This window comes from Amblyomma maculatum, chromosome 2 (assembly GCF_055883805.1).
Source record: "Amblyomma maculatum isolate TAMU_Amacu chromosome 2, ASM5588380v1, whole genome shotgun sequence".
NCBI lineage: Eukaryota > Metazoa > Arthropoda > Arachnida > Ixodida > Ixodidae > Amblyomma > Amblyomma maculatum.
Window position 1 is genome coordinate 70882816 of NC_139345.1, and position 26067 is coordinate 70908882.

Sequence of the window (26067 nt, forward strand, 5' to 3'; positions counted from 1 at the left end):
GCCCACTGTCAGCCAACATTTATTTGCGAACATAACTACCCCTTCTCTGTATTTTTATTACCTATCAGACCTGCGAAACCGCTGTAAACAATAAACTGACGAATGTCGGTAATAGACATCAAAAAACTTGAAATAATTTCTCTTTCTTGATTGCGTACCAACACGAGGAGGAAAGAAAAAGAAACGCAGCGCTCCCACCTTTTAGCAAGAACTTTATTACACCGGCAGCAAATTAATGATTGACAAATGGTGAATGCGAAAGAAGTAAAAAAAAATGATATTCTCTTTTAAATGACAAAAAAATATTCCCATGCGATACCACTGTTTTATTTCCCACAGAAATGTACATGCGATGCGTCAATTTCTACAATTTTATTATTGCAATAACTGTTCGGCTAGCGAGAGAAGTTGCTCTCACAAGCTTCGAAAGAAGAAAGCCGGCGTTGGTAATTATGCGAACATAGAACTACCCCACCTCCTTCATTCCTCCAACTTTTTTGTGAGTGGCAAACGAAAGCTGAAAGTGAATACAGAAACAAAAAAGGCAGTAGCAGATTACATAACTTGTCGATTTAATAAAATGAAATAAATGAGGTCAGTGCAGGTACGAGCCGGCAGAAGGCATTGTGCATGGAAGTTGGGAGTCCCAGTCAAAGCGTAGCAATGACAATGCGGCCTGAAGTCTTGCTCTGTAGAATGGATCATAACAAATGATATTTTTTTCTCTCATTTGTACAGGGAAGCACTCGGTAAATTTAGGACGGCCACAATGAACACAGAAAAAACAGCAAGCAAGTGGAAATAGCATTACAGACGTCCCCTACTTTTCGCCACATTTTTTGCTTCCGAGATATTTGTTCTAGCAATCTATTTGAATGCTCCGACACCTCTCCTTCAACTCGTGAAGAGGCTGTTATTGTTATTTGTTGCAGTTTTTCATGTTTTCACCTTCAGAACATTCTGACTGTCGGAGCTGTGTGTCGGCATTTAGAGGAACAGCTGAAGCTGTAGAATATAAATATGCGCAAATAATAAAAATATCAGATAAATCTAAAACAAGAATATCAGAAACTGAAATAGGGGGAAAAAATTGCTTTTTAATGTAGAAGACTTATCACCAGACATTTAGACGGTTGCGTTCAGTTATTCGTTGGATGCTAGTAGAGGTTCTTAAGAGGCAGCGAATGAGGACTGCACTTCGCATGAAGAGGAACGCACTAATGCGGTTCTGGCCATGAGAAGTCAGCCAACTGTACCTTTCCGATGATAATCGCATTTTTTTTTTACTAATAAAGCCCGTGCCACGTTAGTTATTGGCCTCAATCAATGTACTAATTTCTCGCCGCAATCTTTAGGCAGCATCTCCACTAAAGCGCGTCGCGTTCATATATTTTTATGCAAGCCTAAGATATTAGGTCCTCGGGTAAGTTAGAGCTTCCATATATAGAGCGAGTTCGGAGAAAATGCAGAGGCAGAGTTATATAGGAACAGCTTAGCACCATTAAAAAAATTTTGGAAAACAAAGTGCGCACTTGTGAGGTCTCTGTTTCGCCGTCCTGTTTTTATTTGAGCGCCAATTCATAGTCGGGAAGCCATATACGGTCGCCCAGGTAGCCATAAATCTCAGAGCTAGAGCCTTACGTTATCGTTTGCAGAAAACACATACGAAAAAAGTTGAAAGCATTTCAGAACTACAGCAGGTGTACATCGATACCACCTAGGCGCATTGTGAGAACGTATTGACGCAGAAAAGTTCCCTTGTGCATGAGGTTCATGCATGTCACTGAAAGCGAATGCACTGAAAATGAAAACGTATCTTCTGATTGAGGCTTCGCCGGTATTGTGTATAAGCACAATATAGTAGACACAAATGAATGAGAATTGATAGGAAGAAGACGCGACGCAAATTTTGCCCTCGTTGATTATACCTGTTGATTATACCGTTGATTATACCACAAAAATTATCAACAGAGTCGGCGCTGTAATACAAGGAGCGACAGTGTTCACGCGTTCGAGTTTATTTTGTATCATCGTTGCGATTTCGAGCAACTACTGCTGACCCCTTAAGGAATGTTATTACACCACTGTGCGCGACAAGGACCTCTCGCAGATAAGCAATCACACGAGATGTAGTTGTCAATACTGAAGGATTTAAATCCCAAAAGCGAGCAAAAAAAAAAACAAAAAGATGTCACGAGCACCATGTTTCGAACTTATGAATGTTTTATATGCATTACGTTTTAAGAGACAGTCAGTTAAATAACTGCACAACTGCTGCAATTGTTATTTCTTGATGCAAGGGAAGACTTCAAATAGAAGATAGAAATAAAGCAGAAAACGTCCGATAGCCTTCAATGCGCACAGGTCTGGCAAGGCAACGGACGTTTAAAAAATAAATTGTGATCAATTCACTAAGAATTTACTCGACCGTGCTTACTTCCTGATCACTTTCGAAATCTGAGAAAGGCTATTTGTTTATGAAATTTAAGCACTAAAGCCTCTCCGTGCACTCTATAACCATACATGTCGTCAATTCCCGTGTACTCCGGTCTCCGTCCGCCTACCTGTGTGCTGCTATGATAGCAATCGAGCCAAGAATTGCCCTACGTGTCCATACTGTAACTTGCTATGAGTGACCATGGCTACGATGACTACTTGTTCTACGATCACAATGAGCCCTAGTACCACCACATAAAACCAAAGTATTCTGTGCGAAAAATATTGTGAGCAACATTGGATATTGTAACTTTTATGAACCTATTGAAAGGTTCCGACGTGCGGGAAAATTTACCTTTTGGATTTTGCCCACTGATGACAAAAAGTCATTCACACTCGTAGAAATCCAATAGAGCATTTTTTTATATTATACGTAAAAGCTAGAAGCTTGCACATAGAATATGAGTTGATATATTTATTGCTATCTCGATGTTATAGAAGATCTAAAGAAAGAAATACGTACAGAAGCTCTTTCCCAGAAAATATCGACAATTTCATGTTATGTTAACAAAAACAGCTAACATGGTGTCAAGTGAATTTGAGTAGCGTTCATGCAAGTGCTCGATTATCGTTAATCTTATCAAGATTGTCGCAATACGTTTCTGTTTGTGAGCTGATCGATGTCACTCAAAAGGTAGCGGCGTAACATTGCTTCTTAGGTTAGACCTTAAGTTTTCAACATTGTCAGTCTGGTGTACACTTTATCGAGAGAAAGCACACGTCGTGATAGGCGTCTTCTACCGTTCGCCAAGTTCCTCTTTCTACCATATTCAATCTGTTAGCCACTATATTAACCAGGACCAACTTAATATGGGCAGCTCATTTGTATGAGTGATTTTACTGCCTACGTCATTGATCGGCCTAATTTGACACTTATGAAAGAAACCGTCATAAATAGAGAATTATTTACCTTTTCCCGCTTGTTCGACCTCATCCAGATCACCAATAAACTTACAAGGTACGATGGTCTGCTTGATTTGGTTTTCGTTAGTTCTAACATTATTTCAAAGGGCTGCAGAAGTGACGTCATTGATGGAATCTTTGACCATCGGGCCGTTCCTGTTTCTTTGAATTTCTCGGTTACTAAACAGAACTTTTTTTTTCTCCAAGTTTTTTCCTTTCAATCGCACTGAAGACATTTCAATAACAAACACACTGGCTGATTAATTTGGAGAATTTGTTGCATTGAGTTCCACTTGTTATGTCAATGAATTGGTGAGTTATTTTCAATCCTTCGTTAAAATTGTATTGAATGTTTTGTTCCTCTCAATACAAAGAAGTAAAATATCCCCACATCCCTGGATGACATCAGATATCCTGCATCTAACACGGCGTGTGCACAGGCTAAGGCGTAGGAGGCACTCAAATAATCAGGCGGCCATGGCATGTTTCATTAAAGCCAAAGAGGAGCTTCGACGCCTTATAACTACACTGAGTATTTCTTCTTTCGTGTGCAGCTGCAAGACTTACTGAAAGCTAACCTACGTAAATGTCGCTCGTCGGTTTTACCAAGTGATACGACTGCTATTTTAATGATGATTAACGATAGTCACCTAATGATTCATTTCTAAAATCAAATGCATTTATCGACTATTTCAACTCTGTTTATACTCTTGACAGTAATATCCTCCAGCCAGTTACCATAAGTCGTAGCGACGTGTTCATCAATAACATTAACAATACCGAGAAAGGCGTTTTAAGCTTAATGTTGAAACTCGACATTAAAACGTCCGCTGAGCCGAATGGCATCCCAGACTTGTTTCTGGTACGGTACTCATTATGGACCTGTCGTTACCTTACTGTCATATTTTATCTCGCAACCTGTACAGGTCTCTTATGCTGGATGATGGCTGAAGTTGTTCCTGTATTCAAGGCTGGTGCCAAACATATTATATCTAATTATAGACCCATTTCTTTAACCTCTCATTCCTGCGAAATTTTAGAACACAATATTTAGAAACATATTATTGAATATCTTGAGTCACATCAATTCCTAAATAATGTTCAGCACGCTTTCAGAGGCGAATTCAGCACCTTGACACAGCTCAGTGAATTCACGCATGACATTTATGGGCAATCAAATAGTCACAATCTTAAATTATTTTTCAAAGGCATTCCGTACAGTGATTCACCCTAAATTGATGTACAAATTTGATGCCTGCTTTGATACTCCCCGCCTTCTAAGCTCGTTTTCTTTCCAATCGATCTCATTTCGTGTCTTTTAACAGAACTAACTCCAGGATGGTAGAAATGCCCTCAGGAGTGCCACAAGGTTCGGTGTTGGGTCCATTACTTTTTGATCTTTATAAATTATTTGACTCGTAACATAACTTCCAATTTACGTTAGCATGCTGATGTCTGCCTATTATATCATGAAATTTCTGGTTTCGATGACTATTTCAGGCTTCAAAAATTATTTTCTGATTTCCGCTCTGGGTGCAATACCAGGAAAATGACAATATCCATAAAATCGTCGTTATGACTTTCACAAACAGGACGTCGGCTTCCGTTTTACTTAAAAAGCTAACAATCGTCCCATTGACAGCGTTAATGAATATAAATGCCTTGGTCTCGTTTTCACTCCCAGTATGTCTTGGTCCAAACATATAGATTTAATAACATCAAAGGCACTGAAAACGTTAGGCTACCTGCGCCGCCTAATAACTTAAGCCCCAATACATACTAAACCACTAACGTTAGTCCATTTATACAGCCGTTACTAGAATATGCTTCTCCTGTCCGGAATCCCTACAAACCACGTAATATAAATCAAATCGAGGCCATTCAAAAGAAAGCGATTCGCTTCATATGATTGATAGGAATTTTTCACCCTCTGAAGCGCTTTCCTTCCTGGGATTGGACCCGCTCTCAGATCGCCGAACGGAATCACTTACATTTATGCATTGTATTATTACCTCCTCTTTCCGGATTTCTTAAGTCAGATAAGTACCTAATTCTGTCTAAGCCATATAATACTAGAAGACACCATCACCTCAAAATCGCGTCTTAATTTGCTTGTACGGCCACTTTCAAATACAGCTTCTTTCCTCGATTAATGCCATTCTGAAATTCGTTACCTGGTGTTACTCATTCTCTCCCATTAAGCATATTTTTAACTTCTATGGAATAGTTAGAGCCTCTTTTTAATGGTTTGTATCGTTTATGCGGCCTCTATTATGTTTCAATTTTCGACTGTTCTCGACACTATGCGCTCCAAAACCACTTCTGCATTACCAAATAACGCAGGAGTATTTTCAAAAATTTATTTGACTACAGAAAACGCGTGTGGACAAGCGCTTTCCTACTGAAAGTTGGGGACATGAATTTAAAGACGCCATGGATGCATTGCATGGCTTGCGCTGCTCCTACATATTGTTACAGACGGGCAACGGCGAAGAAGCGGGCAGTGGCGCGGGCGGGAGCGCTCGCGCTAGGCCCGCTAACATTTGATTAAACGTCATCTACCATCGCCATTGGTCATGCTCTGTCGTATTTTTTCATCGGCTTGCCGCATCGTAACATTTGGTGGAGGTGCGGAGTTCTTCATCATCACCCCCCTCATCGTGGTTCGAAGCTTCGGCGCCCTGCGACTTTTTGCGCTGTGGGGAAGGCTAGGAGGCATCGCATGGCTGTTCCCCAGCCTGCCGGACCCAGCAAGATCTGCCCATTCCTCCGCCCCGTTCCCCCGCCCCGACCACAAGACACGACGAAGGAGAGACATACCCGAGACGCCACACATGACCACAAGACTCAAGGAGACACCACAAGGACCATATGCGACCCCACTGACCAGATGTGCTGGCCAAAGACCCCACGACCCGACACCGCTACACTTCTACACTTCAAGACAACCTCCCCTGCCTAGCCATGCGGTGCGTGCCTTGGCCTCCGCCATCGAGTCGTGGCAACGTGCGGACCGAGAGTGTCCTTGGCCAAGGTTCATCGGGTATCATCGTGCCGGCAAGCCGTTCTATTCTTCCTTCTTCCTCTTCTTCTTCAAACATCCGGACACGCCCATCATTATGCCATGGAATCATAACCATCGGTAAACTTCATCGTCCACGATCGGGACGATAGTTTGGTGGCCCCAGGTCATGTTACGGACGGGCAACGACGAAGAAGCGGGCAGTGGCACGGGCAGGAGCGCTCGCACTAGGCCCGCTAACATTCCATTAATCGTCATCTACCATCGCCATCAGTCATGTTCTGTCGTCTTTTTTATCGGCTTGCCGCCATCGTAACAATATTATAATACAATATACATAACATAAAATTTTCTCAAGGAGCTCAAATAATCTTCCATCCAGTTCGAGTACCTATCGAGTGTAAATATACGATACGTGGAGCGCTATTCCGTACGTGATATAAGCAAATATTCAGTGTTATTTTTGGTTTGAACCACTTCTGAACTGAAGCTAAATAATCTGCATGTCCAGGTCACATTAGCTGCAAACTTCGAACTTAACTTGAGAAAGTGGTTTCTGCTCACAAAGCGGATGTATTTTAAACAGTAGTGGAAGAATGGCGGTATTTTTGTTATATAGAAGTCTCCATGCACTGCCTAAAACCTGAAGATCGAGTTGGAAAGCGAGATTTGCAAATTTTCTTTCATGGCCACTGCGTGAGGTAAATCCATATTTTTTGTGGACACATCCTTTATCTTTCCAAGAAAAAAACAACGCTGAGAAAAAAAAATAATTTAAACTGACAGGAAATTTGAATGGCTTTAAAATAGTTTCTAAATGCGAGAACAGAAATATGCTAATTGTTTGAATGTACTTCTCTATGATCGATCTTTAGTTTCATGAGTGAGAGCAAAAAGCCTCTGCAGTGGTTATTACTGAAGAAAAGAAAACTGACGCTATAGCGCGCCAGTCTTAAAAAAAAGAACAGGCATCCTAATACGAAATGAGTTTATTTTTCCTCATGAACGACTTCCAACTATCGGAATGCACAAGAGGAAAAAGCGTGGATCATTGGAGGATAAGATTCACTTATTATAGTATCCGTTCATCCGTTAATGAAAGGCAATGCTTGCCCATGGAAGTGAAGCCAATTTTCCAGATCAAATAAGATTGAGTCCTCGTAATGCGCATAAAGCTAACGCCAGCTTTGCTGCAGCGCGTCATTGCTGATCTTCCCGCAACTGCTTTCTTTGGTCACAACTTCCACGGCGTAAGCTGCGGCAGTCCTCTATACTGGCAAAAAAGCATCTTGTCCATCCCCCCCCCCCCCCCCCCTAAAAAAATGGCTCCGCTTCACTTGATCTCCTACCCTTGTGGACGGATCATTGCGATCCATGAAGCGCAGCCGAAGTCGACTTGCTTTGGTTCCCTTTCAAATCTTCAGACGCACTTGACCTCGATTTGAAGGTTACTAGGACTACGAATGATGCGATTTATTCTGAGATAAATGAGGAACGTCTTGGTAGAACATTTATAGTTTCTTAGGTAGTGAGCTCTTCGTATGTAGGCGTTGTTTTTTATTTTTATTTTTGCTATCCTTGATGCTTCCTCTTCTTTTAAATTTCCTTAAACCTTCAAGCAGTTTTATTCTCGGCGTCCTGACGCTAAGCACCAATTTCTTTGCCCTTAAGGCCCATCCTTATCTTTTTCTGTATTGCAGAATATATGAGCGATTTGATTACTGGACGACGCAAGAAACTAATGAATGTGTATTTAATTTAGTAGTACGAGCATCCGCTTTGCAGTTTATAATGGGTAGGTACTATCCGCACGTTGCTACAAGGATCGTTTCAGATGTAGAAAAGGGCTCTTGGGACGGTGAACTCTGCGTTGTCGACCATCTATCTCTCAGTGAGCGAAACCTCTCTTATGCAGTAAACACACTTGGCCCTTTGTTTAACGCAGCGTTGACCCTGAACTGAGGGGCCATTCCAATCAATGTACCATACATTTTGTTGCAACGCATGTGTTTTTCTGTCACTGTTGGAAGCAAATTGCAGTGCTTAAAGTTCCGTTGCAAAGTCTTTCATCTTAGGAACAGTTTTTCTTTTTCGCTTTTAGAACGCGTCAGTGCTGGTTTGAATGTGAGAAACTGCGTACGCCTTCTCTATACTCGCGGATGTACCAGCTTGATGTTAATGGAGTTTGGATTCGTTTTGATGCTAAATTGAACTGCTCATTTTTCGCGGTCTGCGATTTTTATTGCGAGAAACACATCCGCTAATAGCAATGCTGCTGTTTTGACTGCGTGCTACCTAAATACCGTGACTTCTCACCCACCGCATGTGCAATTACTGCGCAAATTATTAAGAATCTGGAATATTTATCTTACAGTGAATGGTCAAAGCTTCTTTCTTCATAACCTGTGTGTGTGAAAGAGAGAAAGGGGAGCCGTAAGGGAGGACTACGGAGTAATTTCGACCACCTGGGGATCTTTAAAGTGCACTAACATCGCCCAGCCCACGGACGCCACTTCGTTTCGCCTCCATCGAAACGCAGCCGCCGAGGTCGGGTTCGAACCCGTGAACTCCGGCACATTAGTCGGGCGTCTTACCACTGCGCCACCCCGGCGGGGCAGGGGGTTTGTGCATGAGGTGTGTTTTGATGTACAGTTTTCAACGCTTCATTTTCGACCTGAGTATATTTGCAATATTATTACACAAAAACCACGTAAAAATAATAAAAATAATGAAATATTTACACAGATACTACGCTAGTAGGAGTCTTGTAGCTGGCGCGGATTTCACACCTAGAAAATAGTAAAGAGAACAATAGGCGTTTAAAATTTTCCTGCTTCTTCATTGAATTTGCATTTCATTATGTTTATACGGTGGGATTCATAAAGTTAAAAGCACGAAAGAGACTCAGGCTATGTGGGAAGCCGAAGTAGAGGGCGCGGAAATTTCGATCACGTGTGGTGCGTTCGCATCGCACACTACACGGCTGCACTGCTTTTCGCCCTCATCGGAAACTGGCTGCTGAAGACGAGATCAAGCCCGCGTCCTGAAAAACGGCATTTGGCTCCTTACCCACTAAGCCATAGCGACTGGCTTTTTTTTTTTTTTTTCACAGTGTATAGGCATGTATGCTGTCGGACTTATTCGCTATGTTAAGCAATGAAGCTGATACCAAAATCAAAAACTTTGGGCGCCCCGCTACGATGGCTGAATAGAATTGGCTTTCGCCTCCTGATACTGAAGTCACTGATTCGATGCAGCACTCGGCTGCCAAGGCTTGTGGCTAAACGAAAGAAGTCCGTGAAATGTGCAATGTCAGCGAACATAAAAAAGCCCCACGGGACCGAGATTCATCCAGAGCCCTCAAACCCGGCGCCCATTTTCCTATATGTAGTTTTCGGACGTCAAATCCTAAGTACTACTCTATACCAGAATATTTTTTAAATATTTCTTAGCAGAAAATATACCTAGCCGCTACATTTTTGAACGCTCAAATAATGTTTTTGATTCAAATAGAATTCGTTTCAAAAAGGCCATTGTTTCCCCTACGAATTATTACAGAAATGTTTTTCTTTTGGCAGACTCTTATTGTCATATTTTTGCCATTTCTGCCACAGGTAAGTTTACTTGGTGCTTACAGTTTTTTTGTTTTTTTGTTTAGCGCCTAGAAAGAGATTTTTGAGTAACATTTCTTTCAATCCTGTCCGTTATTTTGACCGTACTTCTTTTTCATCAAGTCTTGAGCAGTACAGCAATGCGCCACTATCTTGTTGCAGGGTTTTGGCCACTGGTTTTGTTACGTGAAGCAACAATCCGACACGCGAAGCGGCAGGATCGTGAGCAGTAACGATGTCGACATGCTCATTTGTACCAATTTATCGGCCAGTACTAAGGACAGTGACGATTCAATAAGAGTCTTTACTTGTCCCGGGGTTGCGTCCAGGCGTGTTTGTTACTCCGTGATTTAAGAATAATGCATGGAGATGCAAGAAAGCGTAAGAGCTTTCATATCTTTGGGGATGAGAGTGCAAACATGAAAACGTCTGCGATTAAGGAGTCTTCGTGCTTGGGCATAGGTTTTTCGGACGCTGTATACTGAGCAGGCACACTCTAAACAGGATTCATGAAAATGACCGCAGACAGCGTACAACATTTCATACAGGATATTAGAACGTAAATATCGTACGCTTATCAGCAGAGGTAATATGCGACAGGCCGTAGTTCATAGCAAATGTGGTTGCGTATGCATACTGCTGCGCAAGCGGAAGTGTGATCGCCATGCCTGATGCTCATAAAATCGTGCTCTCGTAAGTACAAGAAATGTATGCACGCCTTACTATTGCCGTTTCAAATTATGCCTGTGCTATTAGCAAAAATGTGTAAAAAATTAAGCATTACTGTTCCACATATTGCGAACAGCGGAAATGTGTCGGTGAATGAACGTGTATAAGCTTCCTTAAAGCGAATAACGTTTGTGCCTAGAGAAGGATTGGAAGGCGTAAGCTAAAGTGACCAGGTGAAATGGAAGGACGTAGATAATACTTCATTAAGGCATCTGAAACGCACGCGATGGCACTCATGGTACCACAATTATGTCAGAGAGCTTTTCGCATTTATGTTTTGGACGATACCTTCATGCGAAAAAAAATATTTCTTTGTTAAACGGGTAAACACACAACACTCGTAAAAAATGAAATAAAATAAATAAAATACAGTTTAGAAAGAATATTCAGGTCCGCTAGAATAGATGTAGGAGAAGCAAAAATTTACAGAAGCTCAGATAGACTGATGTGATGAACTTCATGAGTGGTTAGCCCTTGTATGATAAAGCTGTACGATTTCATGCATTGCCTTTGTAGGGAATCTTGAGAGCTGAATGTTGCGCCAATTAATTTAGCGTCGCTCCGACTGGCTAGAGGGACACGGAATACCATGATACGAAAATGCAGAATCCATACAAAACAGCCCACAAAGCAATGGCAACACAGGACACAGAAATAAAAAGAATGTCGATAAATTTGCACTCGTAAAAAGGAGTGCGCGTCTAATAGCCTGCCGGGAGAAACAGCACAGTGACAAAACAGAGCACGGAGAACAATAAGACAGTGCAGTGCTTCGGGAGCAGAGAATTGTCGTAGTCATGCTCCTAACCAAAGTGGCAGCGGGATTTGGAGCTAGGCATTTCAGTTCTCGTGATTTATTAAAAGAGCGGAGATATGCTTTGATGTCTCGACATCCACATAGCCTTTAATCCCTGCGTCATCTCGCTTGTACGTGGAATCGATAAACCAAATCGAATTCCAGTAGGAACCTGGGTGTGTTGGGTGCTGTTTAGCAACCTTTGTTATTGTTGCTGTGTATTTAAGGCAACCGGGTTATGATTTCATGTTTGAGAGCTGGTCGTGCCGAGAACTGGTCCAATTGAAGGCTATCGGGGAGCGGTGATGGTTTAGTAGTCTAATGCAGTCGCTAGAGAAGCTCATCTATTTCCATAGCCCTGTGTTCTCGCGCCAGGGAAGTTTTTTTTTTTTTCATTTCAGTTATTTTCATTTTTGATCAAACAGCTGTTGGCTACAGAAACTGACTTACCGACAACGCCTTTGGCTGAGCGGAGGCCTTAGTTAATAGCTTTTAAAGAAACAAAATTGTCCCTACCACTTGATGTAAGCTTTGCCAGTTTATGCGAGTCTTTACGTTTCTGAGCATCATATTTACTTGTTCCAAAGCATGCAACTTCGTATGTTCAATTTCAAAGCTCAATATTCATGTGCTTTGTTTGATTTATTTTATCCGAGCCCCGCATGTGCGTGCACATGGGATCATATCCAGGCCACAACTGAGTTTTCTAGAACACGATAACTACATTGTTAGCTGGCTGCCGAGGTTTCTTAGATTAGGATAGGTTACGTTTAATAACATGGTGTCCTTCAGGTTCTCCTTGCCCAATAAAGATAAAACTACCTTATTGAAGCCAAGCAAGAAAAGAGTGCACAACCAGTAATTCTGATGTGCGCAGAGTTTGAGAAAAGCTGCAGCAAACTGCACAGCGCTGTTCTGTCGCCATGCTATTTGTCCAGAGCTATTCTGTCACAATACTGTTCTTTCCGATGCATTTAAATGAACATTTACGGTTGATATTCGCCACCGTATGCACATTTTGCCTACTTAGTATGCAGACCTTTTTGCTTTCACATTTCTTACAGTATGATTGAACTCCTGCGTGGGAGCCCTAATGAGCTATTATTTCATAATTTCACAGTGTACGCACATTGCTTTTCTCGGTGCACAGAGTGGTTTGACTAGTAGACTAGTCTGTTTGGATTACGGGGTCTGATCCCCTCAACAGCTTTTATGCATTCATATTTGTCACAGTGTGCCCATCTTGCGTTTCCTGGCTCGCAGATTAATTTGAGCACCTGCATAATAGGATGGAAGTACAGGGGTCTAATTCCCAGTGATGCCGGGTGGCCACCAGTCATTTATTGTGTACAAGCTTCCTTGTGGCTGGAAAACTGAGATGAAATGCTTGCCAAATGGATATTTAACACCAAACTGTGCAAAGGGCCAAAATCGGCTCTTACCATCCAGGGCAAGCTCCCCAAAAAATTTGAACAGCAGTGCGCATGGTCGTCGGCCTCCAAGAAAGAAAGGTATTATAGTAGCATGTAACGGTCATTTAATACGGAGCTAAAACCGCCAAATATAGAATGGTGAGGCAAGAAAGATTAGACGCCACATAGGCCACATAGGGTAACAAACTGGATTCCAAGGGAAGGAAAGCGTAGCAGGGGGCGGCAGAAAGTTAGGTGGGCGGATGAGATTAAGAAGTTCGCAGGGGTCAAGTGGATGCAGCTAGCACAGAACCGGGTTAGATGGAGAAATATGGGAGAGGCCTTCGCCCTGCAGTGGGTATAATCAGGCTGATGATGATGATGATGATGATGATGAGGCCACATAGGTAGGTCTGCAGATAAGCTCATCGTTTTTGGCAGTAAGGCAGGCCTTGTTGTCAAACACTACTCTAACAATTAAAGAGCGCGCAGGTAATATAGTTTATAGAGTTACACCCCATAATATTGTTTTGCCATATTATCTTTAACAGCTCCATATTGCGACATCAAGTTACTCGCAAGGAAGCAGTATTGTTAACCTCTTATATTAAAGGCTGAGGGACTGATTTATAGGGCACAGGGAACTGTCAAGCCGTTTCCTGACAAGCTTTTTCTCCCACTGTCCTGCATTTTTATGTATGATTTGCTGAATTAAATTTGGCTAAGACATTTAAGTACATTATTGTAAAAAACAAATATACAAATATTTTATTTTTTCACAGCAAATAAAAAAAACTGTCTCACGAAACAATACTCACTGAGAAAAAAACTGAGCTCAGCATGACTGTTTTGATTTTAAAATATGCTATATTAAAAGACAATTAAAAGGTGTGTAAATAGATGCCCAGGGTGCCCCGCTAAATGTAGATTAGCTTTCTTCTTCCTCTCCTTCTATCCTGGAACTTATAAAAAGGGTTAGATAGGTTGTTTTCCATTAGAAAAACAACGCACCGCCAACATATCATTTACATAGCTCTATTTGTTCGGCTTCAAACAAAGTATCACGTCACTAGCTGCTAAATAACTAGTCCAGTGCGCACGCAAATCGAATGGAGTCCGGCAGAGTAAAGCGTTTTTTTTTTTTTTTTTTTTTTTTTTTTCTTCTAGGATGAGACTCGGGACTTTGAAGTGGAGCCATTCTCACGTGCAAGATTTTTTTATTTCGCAGGCCGTTTTGTCAGTGCGCAAAAACAAAATGCTTCATGGAAGCGTTATATTTATAGAAACAACATAGCTAGCCGTTTTTCTACATTTTTACAAATATGCTTTATTCTGCACATTATTAAAAAGATGGCTATTTCGTCTTTATTATTGAACATTGGTAAATTTTAAAAAAATACTCGAGATTAGGATATGCGCCTTTGAAAAACCCTCACTTGGTGTTTAAGAAGTAGCTCCCCTTGTTTGATTGGCTTGGTTACTTTTAGCTGAGATACCCAGTATATATTTATGCAGCACAGAACAAGTCCATTTTCTCATGCATAAACAGCCTTCAGCTGACATAACTTTTCGAGTTCTTGATTATCATTATGAAGACCTTGTGATCTGCGGAAAGAGATGCCTTTCAGGTGCGACACTAACATCTAGTTCCGAAAGACGAAATCCCTGAATATTCACTTGTGGTTGTCACAGCAGTGGGATGAGTCGAAGCTTGCCATTACTAACTGTGGGGCGCTTCAGTCAGCTTCCACCCATGACGACTGGCATGTGGCCGATTACGTGTGCAACTAAAACAAAATATAGTTGGTATGAGGATTGATGGTTTTATAAATCCCCAGCATATATGAATTCTTTCAGATATGTTCTTCCAGAAAGCTTCTTCCAGAAAAGTTCGCTATAAACATGTGAGGAAATTCGGAAAGCTGCGAGTGTTCTATCACGAATTTTATATGGCCACAAATACCTGTCCCTTATTTTTACACGGAAATGCCTGAATAAAAGGGGATGTAGACTCTGTTGTGCGATGTGACGCTATACGGAAACGCGCTTGTACAAGGCAGGAAAAGTGTGACTTAGAAAAAATAAACTGGAAGCCAGGAAATCGTAAACGGAGAAGAAACGGTTTGTCTGAGTCCAAGGATCACGAGCACTGAAGTAAGGGAAAGTAGTGGCATCAACGTGACAGCAAAAAACACCGAGTGGCTGTAAATAACGACGCCGTCCTCTTTGCGGTAGCGCCGAAAACTCGATTGGCCTATTCGATTCCCAAGGGTGGTGCACTGCTCGTTCTCTTCCTTACAGCGCCAGGTCGGTGGTACAGCAAGAACATCCAGCTTATACAGCCTGCGCATGACGTGAGAAGCATCGGTGGCTCGCTATAGGAGGCACATGTCGCTTCGGGGCAAAACTGGAGCAAAACCTGGGAGTCTTAAATCTTCTCATTCCTGTCGGAAGGCCTTTTTTGCTGACCAGTGGTTCCTCATGTTTGCATAGAATTTTCGTTCAGCGGGTGCTTCAGGAAATTTGAGCGCATTGCCTCTTTGTGCTTTTAGGTGTATACTGAAATCCGAAAATTGGCGTGCCTGGGAAAATCAAATTTCGGGCGGAGGATTCTTAAGAAGGTTTATGTTTGGCGATTGCAGTCGTTACTGTGCGCAGAATGAATCAAATTTCAATGGGTGGTTTCGGGTGAAGTACATGAACTACTTTACCTTTGCTGTCCAAGACATGGACTGCAAAGATCACGATGAGAAGGCACAGGCACATGAGCATTTTGTGCCTGCTATACATACAATGTGGCTTCATTTCTTCTCAAGCCGACGGTGCTAGAATTGTTGTGTCGTATGCAGTGTATTGCTATGACACGTCTCGTAGTGCTGTGTAGTGGAACGTTTCGTATCATACTTAATTTTCTCGTTGCCCAGTGGATATCATACTGTATTTCTTGCCAATCTTCCGTACAGAGTTTCAGAGCAATATACACACTTTAAAGGGCTTTCATTCGAGCGCTTAAAACTAATGTTACTGGAGTTCCCAAATATCAGCAAAATCAATTGTTTGTGTCTTTTAAGAATCATATGCACTACATAATATTTATTTGGTGGCTGTGCCTTCACTATTCACAAGGAACTACGATTTACTCAGGTGTAGGTGAACCAGAGTCCGCTATTCTAAAACAGTTTGTTTGCATAGGCTTCTTCACTGGCAAAGCCAAACAAACAAACAAAATAAAACATTTCATCGAAGTGTTGGCCACATGTGAGATAAAAGAAGGTTACTCCCTGTGAGAACGAGGCATTTTGGCAAAAAAAAAAAAAAAGCTGCACAGAAGTTGTGGGTTAAGTGCGACACGGGCTGGCGAGGAAGGAGAACCAAAGGGCACGATAAGCTTGACGGGGCTCAGGCAAAGCTTCTTTATCTGAGTTACACGAGAGCACACAAGTGCGTAATTGGCGACCAATATTTTTGACAGCTGATATACTTTGTTGCAAGCCAAACCCTACAAATCACCTCTATCTGTAGCGCGGCAGTTATTGAGTGCATGCTGATAGATATATGTGGGATATTGGAAGTATAAATTAAGGGATTATTAATTAAGCATTTCGGAAAGTGTGCGTACGCGAACGAGCTATCGCATTAATGGACAAAACTTCAGAGTAAGAGACGAGCCTCATTTAGTTTCTGCAACTGATACCAGAATCGCACGACGATTTACAACTGAACGATTAGTGGCCGCACTTCTTGTTTCACATCTTTTTTGACAACAGACGTAACTCAGCTCAAAATACGCCAAATAAATTTGTTAAAATGTTTCATGCGTCAGTGACTGATGTGTGGACAACAGAAGCTGGTGACCGCCCAGAACGCAGTCAGTTCTAACAGTAACCGCTAACAACAGCCAAGGTGTTCCATGTTTATACGTTTACCTTCACACATTTACTGAACGTTCATGCATCCAGGATGGACTCTCGACTCATCCAATAATATTAACTTTGCTCTGACATTCTGCCGCACAGCTCAAAGACCTAACATAAAGAGTCGCGGTGTTTCTTTGGAACAATGGGACATAAACGTTAACTTTTGTTTCTGAGTGACATAACACAGAAGATACAAATTGATACACTTTTCCTGTTCCTCCTTCACTGTATTTCTATGCATTTTTACGCTGGAAACGAATTCTCGCAAACATGTAATACAAGGCGAATGGTAGCGTTTTTTCCCGCTAAAGAGCAATCCGTGTCTTTTACCCCCTTTTCACATTTTTTTTTTCTCTTATATGGGTCACTTTCTTGGAAATTTGGACGACATGAGTAGTCAAGGAAGGACATCTATATGCATATGACAAATTAACAAGGCCGAGAGTGCGCGTGGAACGACAAATAAAGGCAGCTGGACAAAAAAGAAAACAGAACTATGACAAATTCAGCTGAGAAAAGCTTTCAGATGTTACGAACTGCGCACGCTAGAGCATCAGCAATATATTGTGCGAGGCATATAACTATCCACCTGACTTTGTGCGACGCGGTTCGAAATTCATCTTTACTTTTTATTTCTTGAAGTTCACGTGAGACAAGAGACACGTTTACCGTCAACATCGCATGCCAATCCCGAATATTTGAAGTGCCTCTGATGCAAGCCCAAGCGTATGTTTATTTGAAAAAGCCCACATGTATGCTTCCTCCAAAAAACATGAAGGAGCACTGAACAAGGGTAAAGGGCTACGCCTCAGTTCGCAGGTCGAGCCAACGTTTCGACAAGTGGACTTGGCTTCGTCGGGTGCTCCTTCATACCGTGTAAACTATCTTCTTTTTCTCGTTCTACATGGATCCTCCAAAGAATGTCACTTTTGAAACCTAGATACAGCCTGCGCTGAGTTTCTATTTTAGCAAGGCATATAATACAAGGTAACGCAGGAAGACTCAGACTGAGCCGTAAAAAAAAAAAAAATAAAAAGCATGCAACAAGCGTTGCTCTTCGACAGTTACCATGACACTAATGTATATAATTTTACATTTGTCATGTGTTGTACATTCCCAATGACATAGTGGCTGGCCCCAACCTGATCGTTCCTTATGTAAAGCGCATATCACTGTTTGAGGTACATTAGTAAATAATGGATGACAGTGTCGCTACGGGAATTGTGTTCGAGACAGATGAGGGCATTTGCGCGAAATAGGTTGTTAGCTGCAGCCCGTTTTGGCGGCTGGTCAGAATATGTTAAGCTCGTCATGAGATTTGCTCCAATGTATTTTCGTAATTTCGTAAATTCGCAATACAGTAATCTTCTGCATCTCTATGACCTGTACAGTGTACACCATTATATTTCGCCTCCATTATATTTCTTAATATTTTATATTTCATCTAATGAGATTCGTCGTTTCTGCCTTTTCTCTTCCGTAAACATCGCAGCTGCATTTATGCAACCAGTGATTCGTTAATATATGTACAACAACCAAAGACACTACACTATCTCTCTTCCACGCTGCGCTTCCGAAGTTTTTTGGTCGCAACCACCGCATCAGCCTAGGCGCGTCTTGCAAGGACTGACGCGCTTTAAACACATACAGTCCAGACTTTATTTTTAGAGCATGAGAGATAATCTGACAGAGGACAGCTCGCGTTTAGCAGAGCAGTTCGTGATGTATTGACATAGTTTTTTCATTTACAAAAAAATCTTTGGTTGTATCATTAACCTGAGTGTAAAACGCCCACTAGAAAAAGACCCCGAACCTTCAAGCAGGAACACGACCGAAAACAATTCGATGTATAGGCTGGGCAAAGACAAAGTTGAGAATAAATATAAAAAGAAATGGTTTTGGAGAAAAGGTTCATGCCTTTCATCTACGACGGCAAAAGCTTGGAAAGGTAGCAGAAAAAACAAACAAGAAAAGCATAATCCGAAGAACTGATGTGAAGGAGAAGTGTAAAATGGCAGTTCATTCCCTCCTTATTTAATCCGTCTTTTTGGTCACAGTAGAGGTGTAAGACCTTTGAAAATAAAAATAAACGAGTGTCACTGGAACCTATCACACAAGTTAAAGATGTGAGACTCTATTCAAAATATCAACGAACAAAGATGCTCGAGGCCCAGTTCATCGACGTTTAGAAACATTTTCTGAGAAGAATTAGTGGTACACAGTGTTTTCTACCAAAGAACGCAGAAAGCTCTAGATGCTCGAGGTTAAAAGGAACGGTACTTGTTTTGCGCGCTTTGATGCTGCGGAAGCGCCGGTGAGGCAGGAGCAAGCCATGCTTAAATGATTGTATTGTAGTGAACGTCTGCTTCTTTTGAAAAAACAAATGTTATCGCGCACAATTCTGAGTACCAGAGCCCGAATTTAGGGTATATATAGTATCGTGTCATATGGAAGCCAGCACTAACTTAGATGAGATCGGGGCGCGGAGCCACGAACGTGAAGCGAAACCTCTAAGATGATAGGTGACAACAAGTGTTTATGCATAAATGCAGCTTTCTTCATTCAGCACTAAACACTAATATCGGGAGCACAAAATGCGCTTTCCATTAGAGACTTTCAGCTAAACATTTTTGTAAAGGGGGCGTAGAAGAATGAGAATATGAATCATTTGTGAACGACTTCGAAAGCAGTGAGAGCATTAGCAGAAAAGCAGATTGACCGAGCAGCAATAAGAAGTAAATAGTGTAACGAGACAAGCTAAGACAGTGTGACCTAGTTATCGACGATCCGCTGGTTTATTTCTGAAAAAATGTTCAGCGTGACTTCGGAACCAGTGTAATCCAACAATGTTTAACCTTCAGAACTATAGCGTTGCAAAGCGAGCATAAGCTTGCACATCTCACAAAAAACAAGGGTCGAAATATGTGGCACCACATGCTCATGCCACTGAGATCTAAATCACATTACGCCTGTCATAAATGAAAACCAGTGGTAATGCCTGTTCAAAAGAAAAGATATCAGTACCTTTATTGGCAGTTTACTAGATTTAAAGAACACGGCACCTTTATTCTATTTTCGGAGAATTAAGTATTTTTCCGAGGATTTGCCAGTCCTGTTTTCATACTAATAACACAAAAGTTTACATTTCAGTATTAGGATGTCAAAGTCCAAGCATGGTCTGCTGTAAAGGATTGTTCAAAAGTTCGTGGGCCGCCGCGCCTTGGTTTGGGCTGTGTAGCGCCAAGTTGCGGTGTCTCTATAGGTGCCCATGGGGATGAGGCTTCTCTACGCCGTGCAGCTATTTTCGGTCTCAGCGGTTTTGTATATGAAAACTACACGGCTCTAGAGGAAAATAATGAACGCTAAGTATTTGTAGACAGCCCGGCAAAACACTCTTCCCGAGAACTATACCAAAGAATACTAATTACGAAATATGCTCAGCCTCTGGTTTTCGTATTTTAATGAAATGATCACTGCTGCTTAACAGCATGAGACTTGTAGTCCAATATATTGTTCCAGTTTCATCTCACCTACACATTTTGGTGAATACTATTTTGTGATTTTTAACATTTTGTTCGGCGCATGAGATTTCGTAGTATTGCTGGCTAATAGGAGTGCCGTTTGAAAAAGTGCGAAGCCAGCCAATATATTCCTGGGGTTTGAATATGTAAATTTACCTAAATTATTTTTCCTCTAGAAGAGCAATAGCAAGAAACTAAAATAACTCCGGCTTAGGCTCAAGCTGTTAAACATAGCCCACTATTTCAATGTTTATGAAGTCGTGTGCTCTTAGACATCCCTTTAATCAGTAATGTGGTGCTATAGGTCCGCTAATAAGAACCAAATCATACAAATTTGAAGTCTTTCGTTAGGCGTGATACTTTTCGTTAGCCCACAGTCATGCAAAAAAAAAAAGAAAGGAAGTGATTTGGAGCTATAGTAAACAGAGACCCTCGCTTTCTTTTTTTTCAAAATTTCCAGACACCTCATCTACGGCCGCCTTCATAGCCGATGTTACTTTGTAGTACCTTATAGACCCACCCAAACAAGATTTATTTTGGATTTCATAATAACCTACCAGCTCGGGAAAATCTTGAGCTATCGCAGAAGCTTCCTGCTTCATCGCACTGTGAGTGTTACAGACTTACAAAGCAAACATGATAAAATCTAATAACTGCAGCATTATATAGCAATGTAATTACGTTCACAATACGCCTGATATAAGCACCTTCAGATTGCCTACGAAACCGGACACCATTGCCCCTGTGAAGTTATCGAAACAAAACTATAAGCCAAATAAGTGTGCAGGTGTATAATGTTTATAACCTGTTATTTTTTTAGACAGAAAAGGAAGTGACAGACCCAGAAAAATATGGCAGATTTGTTTCTTTTTCAAACGAAGTGTTTTTGTCGAACCAACCAACATTTATTTGCCTCTATGCGACACTGTTTTCGGTGAGCAGGAAAAGCACCCGCACTTGAGATAGGCAAGTCATAACGACTTCAGTCTTTGCTAATTAAATCGCCTTGTTTCAGACACCCGACAGTCTCCGGCCACGAATACTCGATGGAAACCGGGGCCTCGCAGGCAGGGAACGCGTGGAACATCGCGTTTGTGCCCCAGTTCTTGGTCTTCAAAGTCCGCTAGGGTGAGGGTCAAACTGTGCGCAGCTGAAACTAATTATGCGTCGAGTGATCCCTTCGAGCGGGCAGGTTCCTCACCCGTTGCCATTTCTCGTGCAGCCTCGTTGACACCTGGCAGCGCCGGCGGGCTAACGCGATTACTCGCCAGATAGAGGTGGCCGCAAAACGGGGCCCGCGACCCGAAACACAGAAAGTTGAAGGGAAACTTGGAAAGCGGGTAAAATATAGTGTTATTCAGGTGTAATGTAATTTAGCCCACATTTTTGTACTGATGTGGAAATTGAAACGCATGGGGCTGGCTCGTCTTCTATTGTCGTGCTTGAACTGGGACTGCAAATATTTGCACAGAGCTGAAAGCCAGCCGCTAACATCAATCCGGTCGACACTCCACAGCTGGGTTGATTGGCTGTCTTCTGGCTGGTCGTGTCCTATCTCCCATATACATGCAATATATTGGGCTTAGTTGAAAGTGCGCCTTTGCAAACTGTTGCCTGTTATCATTTGACTGTAGCTGTAGGGAGGAAAGAATTGGCAAGCTCTGGATGAAAAGTCGCTTGCTCAAGAAGCATAGACAAGATCAACTACAATCTGCTTGGCTTTCCCTGTGATTTTGAGCATGCCCTTTATCGCACTACGCTGGCACATTCGGAACACATCTGGGAATAAGTAACGTCGCGCCCACTGCTTGCAGCACACCTATAGCGTTTCAGAAAATGTTTCCGCAAACAAAAATTTGCTCTTGCATATTTTATTAGTAGGCATTTATATGAACGGGAATGTATGATTCGGGTTTTCTGTAGATATTAAAATACTAGTCAAACAGATCGTTGTCAATATGGCTGCGGTTTAAATATCACAAAATCTGCTTTTCATCGGTGTACAAACCGTGGAAGAATATGTGTGTTGTCTGACAATCGAAAGGAAATATTGCATGTAGACCGCGCAATTTGTTATTATCAATACCGACGAATTCCACAATGTTTCACTTGAGATGGGGTGTGCGACCTAACGTGAAGTGTCTAGAACGGCAAATGTGAAGCGAAATAGGAGCTCTCGTCATCACTAGTAATTTTGGCAGAGTTTGCCTATTTGGACTATGCGTTTTGTGTAATGTTTTGCTTAATGGTGTATTGACCAAGGCTTCCTACTTGGTGCCGCTAAGACGGTAAAACGCAGATAACGTGTATTTTCCGCGACGCGTCTATTATATTCTAATCTAATGCAGCGATTAGCTGGTCGGTCTAAGTATTTGCAGTAGCGGTGGCTAAGCTATGCTTGCTCAGCTCTTCTCCCTTTCGCAACGCGTACCCGCTTCTAGAGCACCTCTAGCCTGTTCCGCCTGGGCTCCCGATAACCGCCGCTTATCCTCACCAACGTTTAGCACTCTGTCTACGCGCCTGGTGTCATTGGTATATCACGTGACAAGGTTATTGAAAACCTTTCTGTAAATGTTGTGGGCGATTTCTCTGCCCGAGGGATGCGCACGACAAACACACAGTGGGCCGTATGACAAACATCTTTAATCTCACAGGGATCGTCGAAGTCGGTGCTAGGTCGTCGTCCGGGTGGCTGCGGGTCGTTTCCGTGGAAAGCGCCAGGAGCGAAGCAGGAACGAGGAGGCAGGGACCAAGAAGAGGGCGAGACGGGGGCGCGTGCCTTCTTTTATAGCCCCCTCGCGCGGGACCGGTTATCCCCGAGCGAGCGGGGAGAGGGAAACGGGCACCACGCAGGGAGCATTGGGAAGTGGCGCGGCCTTCAAATGCGCGGCGCGCCACGAGCCCTACAATGTAAACCCGTACTACTGATGGTATATTATATATTTTAGATGCGTGCATTATAGATTACGCGCACGCATTAATTATAATTTAAACCAAACTCCTCAGTATAAGCGCTGTTTAACGGGGACTTTTTAACAGAAAGAATGTTTTATGCGCTACCTCCTAAATAGCCTAAGCCATGTGCCCTAATGTGCCAGCAGATACTCGCCATGATCAGTTGAAGCAAATTCTTGAAGCAAAATAACATTGAACTAAAACCTTACCAGCCTCTACGTGCCACGGCTGGCATGTGGAAGAGTGTAGAAATGAAAATGCTTCGTTAGCTAACGCTCTAGGTGCTGGCAGTTGGCAGTGACACGGCCGAACGGTTCTTGGTCTTTCGTTTGTATGACGTCACGTGACAGCGTAGGTTGCTCGGTTTGCAAGTTCTTCGTTAGATGTTATCACTGAGCACTGGCTGGTCTGTCGATTGTGTGATGTCTGGAGATGACCTTTTTCTTTAAATTTAAGGAGGTATGGCATGTGACAGTTGAAAGGTCACGTGGCCGAGTGACGACTAAGGAGGATATATAATACTTATTATATGTCCTCTTTGGTGCTCACTGGTCACCGAGTTTGTGCCGTCATGAGGCCACGTGAAATGCCTACGTTTGCAGGTGCTGACAGCAGTTGTGGCGGGTTATATTTGCAACCTGATATGAGTGCTAAAATGTAAAAAAATAAAAATTCACTGACTACTTTGGTCTGCAATGACGTTAACCTATAGAAGCATAATAATTGTTATACCACTACTGTGGTGTGTGAAGCGTCCACGTAATCTTTTTGCGCGTTTTCCGACGAACAAATCATGATTAGCGGTAGTGCTGAGCATCTCAACACAATACGCTCAACAATCTCAACATAATACACAAGCTGAAAAAGTCAGCCTTCTTTGTATCGTAACCTTCTGTCCTAGTTGTACTCCTTATCTTAGATATTTTTCCGCATTCATTCTTTTCTAGATCTTTTTGCCATAAAGAAGTAATCAACAAATAGGAATATATTGTTGAAGCCGAGGCCATGAGAACAGCGGTGACGCCAATGAAGATGCCATATGGGGTCAGAAATGCTGGCGACAGACAGGCGGGACCAATACTCCCGCTTATGACGCAGCTAGCACATGTGCCGCTGCCAGCGAGGGTGGAAAAACTCGTAAAATCGCTTGCAGGTCAGCGAAACTGCCAGTAACACTGGCGGGCGGCAGCCGAAAATAAGCCTTAGTATCGAGCATAAGATTTGACCAGAACGGAGATGCGGAGCAAAGAGAAAGAACAAGAAAGCAGGGAAGTGGTTTTTTTTGTTTCAGTCTGCAGAGCGAGCCAGTGGTGATCGTTACCAGAAGGGGCAAGTGAAATTGCCACCGGCGACGGCGACGGCTCCAACGGGTTTATGCCAAATGCACAGTCCCAGGAAGATTTTCCGCCACTGAGCATTATGCATTTGGCAGAAACGGTACTGCGTACAATTCACGGTACTATTTACGTGCCATCACCAACGCCCAAGTTTTATTGTTGCAATCTTCACATAGGAAAAAATTTGGAGGACGCTTAAGCTTCGCCTTCAAGAGTGGAACGCGATAGCGTTATTGCACCTCGTTCGCACCGCCCACTCATTCGCTCGGTATGCTCTTGAGTCACACAGTGTTCGGCGCGGCGACGAAACGTGCGCCTAAGCAAGCGGAACAAACCAAAGAACTTGGTGTCTCGGAGGGAGAAAGCCGGGCAGCGACGCGCCGTGAAGGCGGACGCGATCATGGGGCTGACGCTTTGATGGGATCGTCCTCTATCTCGCTTGGGAGCACCACGCAGAAGCATGATTCATCGGAAGCAGCTCGGCACACATCGCAAGGGACGCTTTCCCAGCAGAAGCGCTACGGCGCAGCGATCACGTCAGAGGCGTCCGGCATCAGACGCTGCACCTAGCCGGAAAGAGGAGCCGCGTCGCCTAAACACCACTGTTCGAGTGACGCACGCTGGATGTGGAAGGGGAGAGAGCGAGAAAAACTTATTAAACGCAAGGGTATTGGGGCATCCTCGCACCGGTACCCGCGCGGCCCGAAGGGGAGAAGCGGGTGAGTGAAGATAGTGATCTAAAGAAAGGAAAGATGCTTGATTTTACAACCCGTGAGGGTGCAGGGCGATACGTCAGGGGCGAGTGGCGCGCCACGTGTCGGGGCAGCGCCGCACATTGCGAGGAGGGATTCTTCTGTATTTGCCGTTTATGAAGTGCATGCCGGGATTTATCGCTCACGGCCAACGCCGCCGACGACACCGGCTTTTCTGCGACACGAGCTCCTTAACGCTACCGCGTCAAAAAGTGCATGGAGGTGTCGGCAGCATCGGCGCCAACCATTTCTTACCCGCAGACTCAAACAATGACGAACATGTCTGTGGCAGGCGTTTAAGGTGAGGGTGTTATTGGCCCCAGTTCGAAACTAGAAGCTGGCAGCGGGTGGTTGGCAGGCGACAGACAACAGTACGCTAAGAGTCTTTTGTTTAATTTTTATTGCGTGGAAACTAATCTTTCTTTTTGTGATGTGCAGGGCCTATTTTTCGATCGTATTGTATATTTATATGTATTAGTGTATGCTTTTTGTTCTGATATAAAACAGCATTATTTTTCATTCTACCGAATTAATGTGTGGCCAATGTCCTTTGTGGGTATGTGTCATTGTCTAAGGGTACAACAACAAAGAGTACAACAACAAAAACAATTGTCCA

At 42.8% G+C, this 26067-nt stretch overlaps 1 long non-coding RNA gene across 1 annotated transcript in view; it reads right to left on the reverse strand.

Annotated features, from left to right (window-relative positions):
* Positions 1 to 361: 361 nt before the first annotated feature.
* The window catches only part of LOC146198942 (uncharacterized), a 49624-nt gene continuing 23918 nt past the window's right edge, over positions 362 to 26067 (reverse strand). Inside the window, exon 2 of the long non-coding RNA XR_014704738.1 lies at positions 362 to 689. This is a non-coding gene — a long non-coding RNA (uncharacterized LOC146198942). The remainder of the gene's footprint in view (positions 690 to 26067) is intronic.